Here is a 12,500-nt window from a genome sequence, read left to right as displayed (position 1 = left end):
CTGTTTGTTTCTTTTTACACGGAAATCATAACAATGATTCTGGAGATCTAAAATTTTGCGAGTATTTTTTCTTTATTGTGTGTATCAACATGTCAATAACCTGACCTTGTGTGTCTGTGTGTGTGTGTGTAAAGATGTGCTGTCATGTTGTCTTTTTTTCAATATCGTTCATCTAGACAAGTAAGTATTTTTCCTATCAGCATTTTTCTCAATTCCTCACATCTGCCTTGGTGGTGTCGGCAGCATTTCCTGTTACCCTTTGCCTTGACACTCACGACCTCCTGACGCAAGTTAACATTTCTATTCACAAGACAGCATTAAAAAAAATAAAATAAAACAACCAGCCACGTCAACCATACTACATCATTACTGAAGAAAAAAAGCATATCAATGAACATACTAAAAAATCAAGTATTATTGAAAAAAAAATATACCAGGAAATTTACGAAAAGGGGAAGAAACTTAATAAAAGTATTCATGAAGGAGACGGAAGGTAATAAAAAGACGCTTACAGGTAATACAGGTGACGGCATTCCCTTGTGCAGGTAATGGAAGCCACACAGCGCACCTGGCCTCACAAAACCTCAGGTCGCGAAACATCTAATTAAAGGCGAGTGTTCCGTCATTCCCTCCAACAATTCTCCACCTCGCCGCGCTCGCAAATTGTTCGACAGGTGAAACGAATCCTCCGAGGTACGTGTCATCAATTTAGGCTTTAATGCAAAACACGACCAGCCAGCTCAGGTGTGGACGGACCGATGTTTCAATTCTGATTAGCGCGCCGCCAGGTGAGTCCGTCGCCAGGTAAGCGGGAGTGGAATTTAGATGAATGTATGAATACCTACAAGTGGCGCCTCACGTATAGAGGGATTTAGTGTGAGAGAGAGCGAGAACGAGAGCAGAGAGAGAGAGAGAGAGAGAGAGAGAGAGAGAGAGAGAGAGAGAGAGAGAGAGAGGAGAGAGGGAAGGAAAAAAAAGGACGAAGAGGTGTTAGGAGAAAAGGGGGAGGAAGAAAGATAAAGATGGGAGGGAAAGAAGGTGAGTAGGGAAAGGAAAGAAAGGGAGAGAAGGGAGGAAAAAAGGAGGGTAAAGAGAGAGAGAGAGAGAGAGAGAGAGAGAGAGAGAGAGAGAGAGAGAGAGAGAGAGAGAGAGAGAGTGCACGCATGATTACTAATGTGTTAATGGACGGCTCTCACCACTCATGATGTATACGCATTGAATATATATATATACATACATGCATATATTCAAATCAAGGCGCGCGGGTATACATGGCTCAGAGTAGGAACGTGGCCGCTATTGTATTTGTTGAACTTCCAGCCTAAAAAAAAATGAGTTAATTGTACATTTTGGTAGGCGGAGTGAACGTGTGTTGGGTTTTGAGGCACATTTCGACGCCAGCTATTTCAAAACATTTAGCACCACCGGATGTACATATTTGTGTGAACCTCAACTTTAAATATCACGCATATTAATACCAAATGAAATCGTTGGCATCGTGTCACAAATTATTTATCTCATTTTTTGTTTCATTTACTTTTTATTGAGGTCTACACGCCAATACATCCCTGACACCGCCTCTAACTTCACTGTACGAGACATCACAAGCAAGAACGTCACAATTTTCCCACATTCCCAGGCAAAATGAGAGAGAAAGAAAACGAAAGCTGAACATAACAAGGAACATGATTCTAAGTTATAAAAATAGAAAGAATCTAAGAGGATTTATTATTTACTTTTTATGTAAACGAGAAGAAAAATATAATAAATATATGAATAAATAAAAAGATAAATGAAGTGAGTAAATAAGTAAAGGATGAGAAAAATAGTCGTACAAATTTCCATCACCACAAAGAACGAAACGAAAAGAAAACGAAACACAAAACGAAAACGAAAAAAAAACAAGCCTCTTAACACCTGCCACTTACACAACACAGGAATGAAAAACAACAAAACTCAACCAAATAAACTAAGACACCACGTGACAATGCACTGGTAAGAACTACACTTACGAGAACACATCTTTCGCGGCCAGTCACCCATTAAACCCCTCCCTTCCCCTTTCCCCTCCACCCACTATCAACCACCCACCACCCATCACTCTGTCAGGCGTCACTGTGAGCCAACCCACCATCCGTCACCCACTGCCCACTCACAAAACTACCAACAGAGAGAGAGAGAGAGAGAGAGAGAGAGAGCAGCTTCACAAACCACACGCACACGAACAACTGCCTTCAAACTATGCGAAGCCTAAATGAAGCTGAAAAAAAATTTAGGAACAAACTCGAACTAAACTACCACCAATGTTCCGTTAATCAGAGAGAGAGAGAGAGAGAGAGAGAGAGAGAGAGAGAGAGAGAGAGAGAGAGAGAGAGAGCACCAACTACCCTCTCCCTATACCAAGACAGAGACATATTTCTGCACCACCACCACCACCACCATGACCACTAGGCCTACTCGGAAACTCAGCCTAACTCGAGATCCCTGCCTAGATATCCTACACGGGCGCCTCCGACATGCCCTTATCTGGACGCTCCTACAAAGACTTCCTCATAAATAGGATCATAACAGCTATCCTGCCACGCACACACAATACAGAGGCGAAATATTTGATTGGTATGTATAAACGACGAGGAAATAAATAGAATACGTGTTTTTGTCCTTTTTTTTGTGTGTATATGATTACCGAGATGTTTATTATGGTGTGTGTGTGTGTGTGTGTGTGTGTGTGTCTCTCTCTCTCTCTCTCTCTCTCTCTCTCTCTCTCTCTCTCTCTCTCTCAAATCGTTAACATTCTAATATTTCTCGATTCTTCCTTCCATTTCCATGTACTTTTTATTCTCTTTTTTCCTCCTATTCTTCTGTCATTACATTCGTTTTCCCCCTCTCTCTTTATTTCTTTCTCTCTCTTCCATCTCCTTTCTTTCACGATCTCTCTTCCTCTAATCCTCCTTCTGGTTTTCTTTCTTCTCTTTTATGTCTTTGTTCCCTTCTTTATTGTCACTTCATCTGTTCCCCATCGTGTTCTCCTTCTTTGGCCTCCTCTTATCCTCCTCTTCTTGGTCTGCTCTTATTCTCTCCTTCCCTCCTCTCACCCACTTCATCACTTGTTCCCTTCCTCCTTATCTGTGCGGAGAGGATTTAAAGAACTGTTGATCAGGCTGCTATTAATACTTATTGTGTGTGTGTGTGTGTGTGTGTGTGTGTGTGTGTGTGTGTGTGTGTGTGTGTGTGTGTGTGTGTGTGTGTGTGTGTGTGTGTGTGTGTGTGTGTGTGTGTGTGTGTGTGTGTAGTAGTAGTAGTAGTAGTAGTAGTAGTAGTAGTAGTAGTAGTAGTAGTAGTAGTAGTAGTAGTAGAAGAATGGAGGAGGAGGAGGAGGAGTTTAATAAGGTTGATTAAGTTAAGTTAAGTTAGGTTAGGCTAGGTTAGGTTAGGCAACGTTAAGTTGAATCAGATTAGCCTCAGGTCACATAAGTTTAAATAAAATAAAAAGTAAGGAACGCTGGTTAGGTTAGGTTAGGTTAAACTGAATTAGCTGACGTGCGGTAAAGTGAAGTGAGGTTATGTTACGTTACAACAACAACGACAATAACATTAAAGGCTTCATCAAAAAACCGGAAGAGAAAAGCTGAGCTCGTCAAAATTACATCGCGGCGACCAAATGAAATATAATGACTCGGACTTTCGAAATAATAAAAGTGAAACATAAAATGAATCATAAATATCACGGCGCAGAATTATTCAATAGTTATTCGTCCCTCCAGGTATTTTCATAATAATTCAGAATCTGAGTCCACGGGAAACTGGGGAACTGGGGCTGCCAATTATGAAATACCTATTGCTTTTATTATTTTCATTACCATTATCATTACCATTGTTATTATTGCCAGAAACTCAGGCCAGCGATTATACAATACATGCAATATATTTAATTATTATCATTATTACTATTAGCATCGTTATTCCTGTTCTTATTTGCAAGTGTTTTCTTTTTTTCACACTGGTGTTTTACTGAGAGGATAAAACCAGCTGGAATCTTTTAGTAATAGTATTTTCACCAACATCACCATTGCTGTTTTCATTATTATTACTGGAAATTAAGCGTTTTTCCTTGGAATTGTCATATTTTTTCGCAGGTATTTTATTCAAAAGGGGCGTTTTTCATATGAAGATAAAAACAATACGAGTGGAATAATAATCGTCACCATTATTAGCAAAGATTATTATGAAAGTGCATTAAATATTTCTATACTATTTTTCATGGAGATATAAAAACTCGAATTTTCACAACAACCATCACAACCACCACCACTACCACCAATATTATAACTATCATGAGAAGTAGAAATTGGCGTCCCATCACATATTATTCCACTTAAATAGTACATTTCACAAAACAACACAAAACAAGAAGAATTTTATATTATTACTACCGCAGCCACTACTATCACTGTTATCGTTGAGTGAAGTGTTTTTCCCTCAAGTGGCGTTTCCATGAGAGTGGGGAAACCAGGTGGAATTTCCCCTTGGCCATAAATAAGAGACAGGCAGGAATATAGTGGACAGCGTTGGGCGTACACACCAGCTGGCCAGATCATTGCTAATCCTCCATACAAAGGGTTGGATCCCTTTTCCCCCCTGCCAGCTCCAGAGTTTTAAGCTCCTGAATGCCCTTCATAAGTCTGCGATGATTATTCCATTGTTCGAAGCAGGCTAATAGCAGTCGTTCGTGGAGGCCCGTCTTTGCTGCCAACTGATGTGTGTGTGTGTGTGTGTGTGTGTGTGTGTGTGTGTGTGTGTGTGTGTGTGTGTGTGTGTGTGTGTGTGTGTGTGTGTGTGTGTGTGTGTGTGTGTGTGTGTGTGTGTGTGTGTGTGTGTGCCAATCAGTTTTTCTTTCTATCTGCTATGAAGTTATTTTGTATGTGTTTGTGTGTGTGTGTGTGTGTGTGTGTGTGTGTGTGTGTGTGTGTGTGTGTGTGTGTGTGTGTGTGTGTGTGTTGTGTGTGTGTGTGTGTGTGTGTGTGTGTGTGTGTGTGTGTGTGTGTGTGTGTGTGTGTGTGTGTGTGTGTGTGTGTGTGTGTGTGTGTGTGTGTGTGTGTGTGTGTGTGTGTGTGTGTGTGTGTGTGTGTGTGTGTGTGTGTGTGTGTGTGTACGTGAGTGCGTATATTACCATCCATCAGTGTTTTCCTCCTCTGGCTCTGAAATGTGTGTGTGTGTGTGTGTGTGTGTGTGTGTGTGTGTGTGTGTGTGTGTGTGTGTGTGTGTGTGTGTGTGTGTGTGTGTGTGTGTGTGTGTGTGTGTGTATCGCCGCCGTCCTGAGGTGCGGGAAAACATATTGGACGGCGGCTGGAATATTTACCTGTGATTGGAATTTATTGTTCTGCCCCGGGAATGTGTCGGGAATATGTCGAGAGGGGAAGGTTTTACGCGAGGCAATATTTATTCGTCTATGTAAACTCCCTTGCTCTTCTACTTGCACCGAAAAATAAATAAATAAACAAAATAAAACAACTCTGCCAATGAATTTCAGTCAGAGAGAGAGAGAGAGAGAGAGAGAGAGAGAGAGAGAGAGAGAGAGAGAGAGAGAGAGAGAGAGAGAGAGAGAGAGAGAGAGAGAAACTTAATATTAAATGATTGACCTTGGAAAGTGAAGAAAACGGGAACGCTGACTGCCAAAAGTAAACACTTTTTGTAAAGGCGGTGTCACACTAGCACTTTTTCCGTCTACTTTTTCCGTCGTTTTTTCAGAAAATCGACAATATTTTGGCTGCGGCCTGTCACACACAAACGGTGTTTCGTCGTCACTTCCCGTCGTCACTTCCCGCCAACACAATGTAAACACAAACATGGAGGCCACGCTGCGGCAAAGATACGCTGCTCTGAACGTAATACTGTGTATTACGAAACTTAGACGAGCTAAACAAGCCAAAAAGCGTGCATGGATGCGTTCATGGTTAGTGGTAGAACCAATGCACGTAGAAGCAGGCAGAGTATATGTATATACTCTGGAAGCAGGTTGAGGAGACGCGGCAAGTCTTGTGGTCTTGGTATGTAAACAAAGGCGGAAAATTTGCAGACGGAAACGATCCCTATCGTCTGACAAATTCATGCGATAAGTTCATGCGGAACGTTGAAAAAGTGCTAATGTGACACCGCCTTAAGACACCTCTGGGAGAGTAAAGAAAACGAGGAGAGATGTTCAAGGTGTCAGGTGGAGCCAAGGAAGTGACGGGAGTGAGTGAGAGTGAGTGTGAGAGTAAGTGAGAGGGAAAATGCGAGAGTAAGTGTGTAAATATGTACTGGATACGTAAATAATTATGAAAATGTAAAAATAATTGATAAAAAAGGTGTGTGTGTGTGTGTGTGTGTGTGTGTGTGTGTGTGTGTGTGTGTTGCAGTGGCATGTCTATCTCTCCCTGTGACACCCTGGCTTGCATCACGCTCTCCTCATCCATTCACTCATTCATTACATCACCATATTCATTCAAGTTTAACAGTGGAAAACAAAGACTGGAGCAAAAGGAACCCAAGGAGTGACGGTGAGCGGAACAAAAGCACAGACGTGGACCCAAAGAAACATTGCAGAGGAAAAAGTCACAAGGCGAAAGGAAAATGAAGTCAAAAAAATAAACCAATGAAACGAAATCTCATATTGAATTACTCCTTATATATTTTACTTAATGAAGAAAAAGTCACGTGTTTTTCTAAAGGTACAACAATAGAATAGAAAATAATAGCGGTAATAAGAGACAGCTAAAACTCTATTGAACTTTAAGACAATTATAAAAATATCACTAAATAATTTCCTCAACTTCAAAACACTACATGAAATTCCTCTTAACCTCTTCACTACCAGGAAATTTTTTCATATTCATTCTGGCTACTATTTGACGACTTCATACAGCTTCAGAAATTTGTGTGGGGGGATTAAGATATGGAAGATTGACCATTCATCATGACCACAGCAGACCCTTGATAATGTTAATGAAATGGTGTAATCATATACAAATCAGATGGTAAAAATGCGTTCTAGTACTAAAGAGATTAAAATAACGTAAAGAGACTATTTCTAACTAATCTGTTTATCCATCATCATATATTATTCCCTTTCAAAATAACTTAATTTCACCTTTTATTAAGTTTTATGCGCCCCACAAAAATAAATAATAATCACTTTAAGCAATTTTTACGATCCTTAATAAGAAGTTACAGCAATAAACCTTATATCTATCTTCATTTTAACCAATCTTCTTTAAAACCCACAACCTCAAGAAAAAAACAATATATGATCACAACCACATAAAAATAAACACCCTCTTTATTCATTCAATTTAATCCCTTCAGTACCATGACACGTTTTCATATACCTTCTCGTTACTATTTGGTGATTGTATACAGCTTCAGAAACTCATGTGGGGAATTGAAATAGTGAAGACTGTGGCCGTTAGTTAATCTTCTGACCTCCATAGACCCTTTTTAATGTTAATAAAATGATCTTATCGTACACAAATCTCAAGGTAAAAATGTGTCCCAGTACTGAAGAGATTAAGAAACACAAAATTTACACACAACCATTTATATTTGTACATTAACCTCAACAAAGCTTTAAAATCACAAAGGACTCAATGTAAGAGCAACACACGTACCAGATCGAAACTTTCCTCAACTTTTTACATGCCAGCGAGTGTCCTTTACATGTACTTTCCCTTTCCCTTGATATTTATCAACGCGTGTTTCCCTCCGCCCAGCACAGCCTGAGGGAGGGCGGGGCGGCAGCGAGTCCCAGGAAGCCCAGAAATATACAGGGCAATCAGAACACCAATCATTGTCTTATAAAGAATTCCACCGTGGGCTGCCTTTGCTATCCCTACGAGACGCGGGTGTCTCTCTCTCTCTCTCTCTCTCTCTCTCTCTCTCTCGCCTAAACATAGAACTTTTAAGAGGCGAAAAATAGATAATCGTATTCGTTAATGAAGATCTTTTTAGAACTTTATTATAAGGAATCTTTAGATATTTATTTATTTATTTATTTATTATTACTATCATTATTATTACTATTATCATTATTATTACTATTATCATTATTATTATCATTATTATTATTATTATTATTATTATTATTATTATTATTATCATCATCATCATTATCATTTATGTTTGTTCATTATTTTCATCCAAATCGTGAGAGAGAGAGAGAGAGAGAGAGAGAGAGAGAGAGAGAGAGAGAGAGAGAGAGAGAGAGAGAGAGAGAGAGAGAGAGAGAGAGAGAGAGAGAGAGAGAGAGAGAGAGAGAGAGAGAGAGAGAGAGAGAGAGATGCCATAAAGGTACACTGAGAGGTGATGGGAGGAAAGACGCGATAAGAGCGAGATATCAAGAGAGAGAGAGAGAGAGAGAGAGAGAGAGAGAGAGAGAGAGAGAGAGAGAGAGAGAGAGAGAGAGTGGTGAGGGGTGAGAGGTGCCAAGTGGGGTGAAGGAAATGAACTTTGTTTACCTCAAGGGGTGACTGGGTATTGGAAAGAGGCGACGTGTGATCCAAGACTCGGGAGGGACTAAGTAGGAGCATTTGTCACGCAGATGTGCAGGAACTCTCTCTCTCTCTCTCTCTCTCTCTCTCTCTCTCTCTCTCTCTCTCTCTGGCTATCATCCCTTCCGTCAACTGATTAATTTTCATCCTTCGCATTTTTATCCCTCCTTCTTCTCCTTCCTTTTTTCTCTTTCTCTTCTTCCTCCTCCTTTACCTTCTTTTCTTGTCTTCTAAGTTATGTAAATTGTTATCATTATTTCATCTCTTCTCTTTCTAGTTCTCGGCTTTTTATTGTTCTCCTTCCTTCTTCCTTCTTCTTCTTTTCCTCCTCTTCCTCCTTCTTTACCTTCTTCTCTTTATCTTCAAGTTATTCAAATTGTTATTATCATATCATCTCTCTCCTTTCTAGTTTTTGCCTTTTTATTCGTCTTCCTCTTCCTCCTTCTCTTGCTTTTCTTCCTCTAACTCCTCCTCCTCCTTTTTCCTTTCCTCCTTCTCCCCCCCATCCATTCTCTCCCCCAGAAACCTCGTCTTTTCGTGTGTTTTTCCCTCTCCTTCTCTCATGCGAATCGTCACTGTAAACTTTCAGGGCAAGATAATGTCAGTTTTGCCTCGTATGTCCCCGCGGGAGGAAAGGAAGGAAGAATAAACAAAGCGATTAAGGAAGAATAGGAGGAAGAAGTGCACAAGGAGGAGGAGGAGGAGGAGGAGGAGGAGGAGGAGGAGGAGGAGGAGGAGGAGGAGGAGGAGAAGAAGAAGAAGAAGAAGAAGAAGAAGAAGAAGAAGAAGAAGAAGAAGAAGAAGAAGAAGAAGAAGAAGAAGAAGAAGAAGAAGAAGAAGAAGAAGAAGAAGAAGAAGAAGAAGAAGAAGAAGAAGAAGAAGAAGAAGAAGAAGAAGAAGAAGAAGAAGAAGAAGAAGAAGAAGAAGAAGAAGAAGAAGAAGAAGAAGAAGAAGAAGAAGAAGAAGAAGAAGAAGAAGAAGATGAACTATAAAAGAAAGAAAAAGAAAAAAACAAGAAAAAGAACAAGAACGAGAAGAACATACATTAACATAACATTCACATAAAATGGAAAATGACAAAAATTCTCAATTCAAAACTCTAGTAGGGTTTGATTGGTACGGGAGAGTGTGGTACTGTGCGGTGAATAAATTACATACACTCGGCAGTAGACACACACACATATACATATAGTAATACCGGCCCATTGTCACTCTGTCTTAACGTATCACCTCTTAGTCTAATCGCTCAGCCTAACCTACCACAGTAACACGTAATATATCTCATCTCTATTATGTCCAAATCTGTAATGCAAGAGTTAACCAATACTCTTAATCATTCATCCCTTTCACTAGTCAATTCTGGAACTCCCTCCCTGCATCTGCATTTCCGAATTCCTACGACTTGTCTTCTTTTAAGAGGGAGGTATCGAGACATTTGCTCCCTAATTTTGGCTGACACTTTTCCCCTTTTTAGAGAGCCAGCACTCAAGTGGACCCTTTTTTAATCTTTTCGTTTTTTTGCCCTTGGCCGGCCCCGTTCCCTATGAATAAAAAAAAAACACGTATACACACACGCATATTCACACATTTCCATATGGTATTCACGACCAACGAGTACTTAAGTCTGATCTAACCTAACATATCCTTTTTTAGTCTAACTGCTCAGTCTAATCAAGTACAAGAAAACGTAATATATATCTACAGGTTGACCTACACAATGGTTAAGTATCTTGAAATGCTAACACGTCCACAATAACTCTTTTTATATGTAGTTTCTAAGAAGATAAAAAAAATATGGGATGGTCACTTTACCTTGTTCTGCAGTGCCGGTCATGCTCACACTCGTGGTAACACTGCATTATCTGTGAAAAGAAATACATAGATAGTATAAGAGCATCACTATGAAAAAAAGACATTTAGTAGACTTGAAAAATAAAAATCATTGATATATTTCTAATGTAAGAGAGGAGGACTGGCCAAGAGCAACAAAAATATAAAGAAAAAAGACCCGCTCAGTTGCCAGTCTTCTTATAGACCCGATAGAATTAGCCAAAGGATAGGAATAAATGTCTTGAAAACTACATCTTGAATGAAGTCAAGTCATACTTGGAAATAGTCATATACAAAAACCATTAACATAAGGAACAATTAATTTCTACATAAAAATCCATACAAACCAACAAATTTAAAGGCAAATACAGAAATACCAATGCTACAGGTGAGTGAATGAGCTTCGAACACCTGGGCATCTTTGTGGCATCTAATCCTATACTTAACAGAATTCCAGTGAAGTGTAGTGAGGACTGGAATTAAATTAAGGTAGTTTAAATCTGCCAGAGTAATCCCACGGCGTATATTTCTGGTAGACGAAACTTATTGGGAGCTTAAAATTCAAAGTCCTTTGCCCTGAAGTTACGTAAGTTTGGGGTCAAGTTAGATTAAGTTGATAAGAAATATACACAAAGTTTTCAGGTTCCTTTTGCGTGAACATGAAAAGGTGTTGAGAGAGAGAGAGAGAGAGAGAGAGAGAGAGAGAGAGAGAGAGAGAGAGAGAGAGAGAGATACGACTCAGTAAATACGAGCACAAACAACACAAACACACACACACACACACACACACACACACACACACACACACACACACACACAAGATAAATGACACACTAATACATGGATAAACGAAGCTAAATAACAACAGAACAATAAAATAAGCAACGGAAATACTCTCAAATAAAACAGCAAACACTCGAATCCAGACAAATTGTGCTGACGTGAAAACTGGAAGGAATAACAATGCAGAAGGAAATTAGCCACGACTAATGAGATGCTACCTGAGTGTGGGCAGGTGAGAAATTACACCTTTATGGGAACAAAGGATGAAAAGGGATGAAAAGAGAATATAAAGGTGATTTTTTTTAAACTGAGAACAATACGAATAATAAAGAAAATGTTGAAAGGATGTAATATGAGTTGTGTCGTATATTACTACACATGACGCAATACTTGGGAATAAAAATGTTCTATATATAGTGAGAGAGAAAAGGGAAGCAGAAAGAGTGAGTGAAAGGATCAAGAGAAATAAAGATGGAAGATAAGTTAACCATATGTGACCTTTAAAGCAGCAAGTTGTCTCATTAAGTTAGTAATTTACCAACATCACTCATCTTAACCCCTTTAGTAACATGACGCGTTTCCATATTCACTCTGGTTACTATTTGGTGATTCTATACAGTGAAGACTCTGGTCATTAATCTTCTGACCGTCATAGACCCTTCCTAATGTCAATAAAATTATCTAGTCCTACACAAATCTCAAGGGAAAAATGTGTCCCAGTATTGAAGTGGTTAATACGTGAAAACCAAAACCCAGGTGTATCCAAGTGTAGTCAGATCTTGGTGTAGCCTTATCCTCCTCTAGTCTACCCACACCTCCACCTCTTCTTTTCTCCACCAACACGTTTATCTACCTTACCTTCCTCGTCACTCACCATAGACGCATTTAGAAGGATTAATATACAAGTAAGCATTTCTATAGTCTTGGTGCCCTTTCGCGTTCACAACAGTCCTCATCCTGCTTGTTAGTCTTGACACTCATCTTAGACAAATGTATTTTTGTAATCTTTGTGGCTATATTTCCTAACCCACAGTAGAAAATAGATAGTTGCTGATTGGCTTGTTTATGAAGAGTGACACTGTCCTAGAGGAAGAAAAAGAAGAATATGAGGGTTAACTGTAGTGTCAATCATTGAAAAAGATGAATAAATAGACTAATAATACTTAATCGGTTATTTTTAAGAACGCATAACTTCAATGAATTGACTAATGACTAAAAGAGCAAGAACAAAAGCTAAACTGAGGTACCAGTCCATATAGAATATACAAATTAATAGAAAACACAAAGATAACACCTAATTCCCATTTCTTTTCAGAACAGAACTGAGTTATGGCGAAAAGAGAAAGAAAATGAAGCGTCCAG

At 39.3% G+C, this 12,500-nt stretch overlaps 1 long non-coding RNA gene across 1 annotated transcript in view; it reads right to left on the bottom strand.

Annotated features, from left to right (window-relative positions):
* The window catches only part of LOC123510416, a 103,110-nt gene that overhangs the window by 37,740 nt on the left and 52,870 nt on the right, over positions 1-12,500 (bottom strand). The window contains exon 2 of the long non-coding RNA XR_006676489.1: positions 10,338-10,387. This is a non-coding gene — a long non-coding RNA (uncharacterized LOC123510416). The remainder of the gene's footprint in view (positions 1-10,337; positions 10,388-12,500) is intronic.

This window comes from Portunus trituberculatus, chromosome 29, assembly GCF_017591435.1.
Source record: "Portunus trituberculatus isolate SZX2019 chromosome 29, ASM1759143v1, whole genome shotgun sequence".
Lineage (NCBI taxonomy): Eukaryota > Metazoa > Arthropoda > Malacostraca > Decapoda > Portunidae > Portunus > Portunus trituberculatus.
This window is presented reverse-complemented; position numbering and strand designations above follow the sequence as displayed.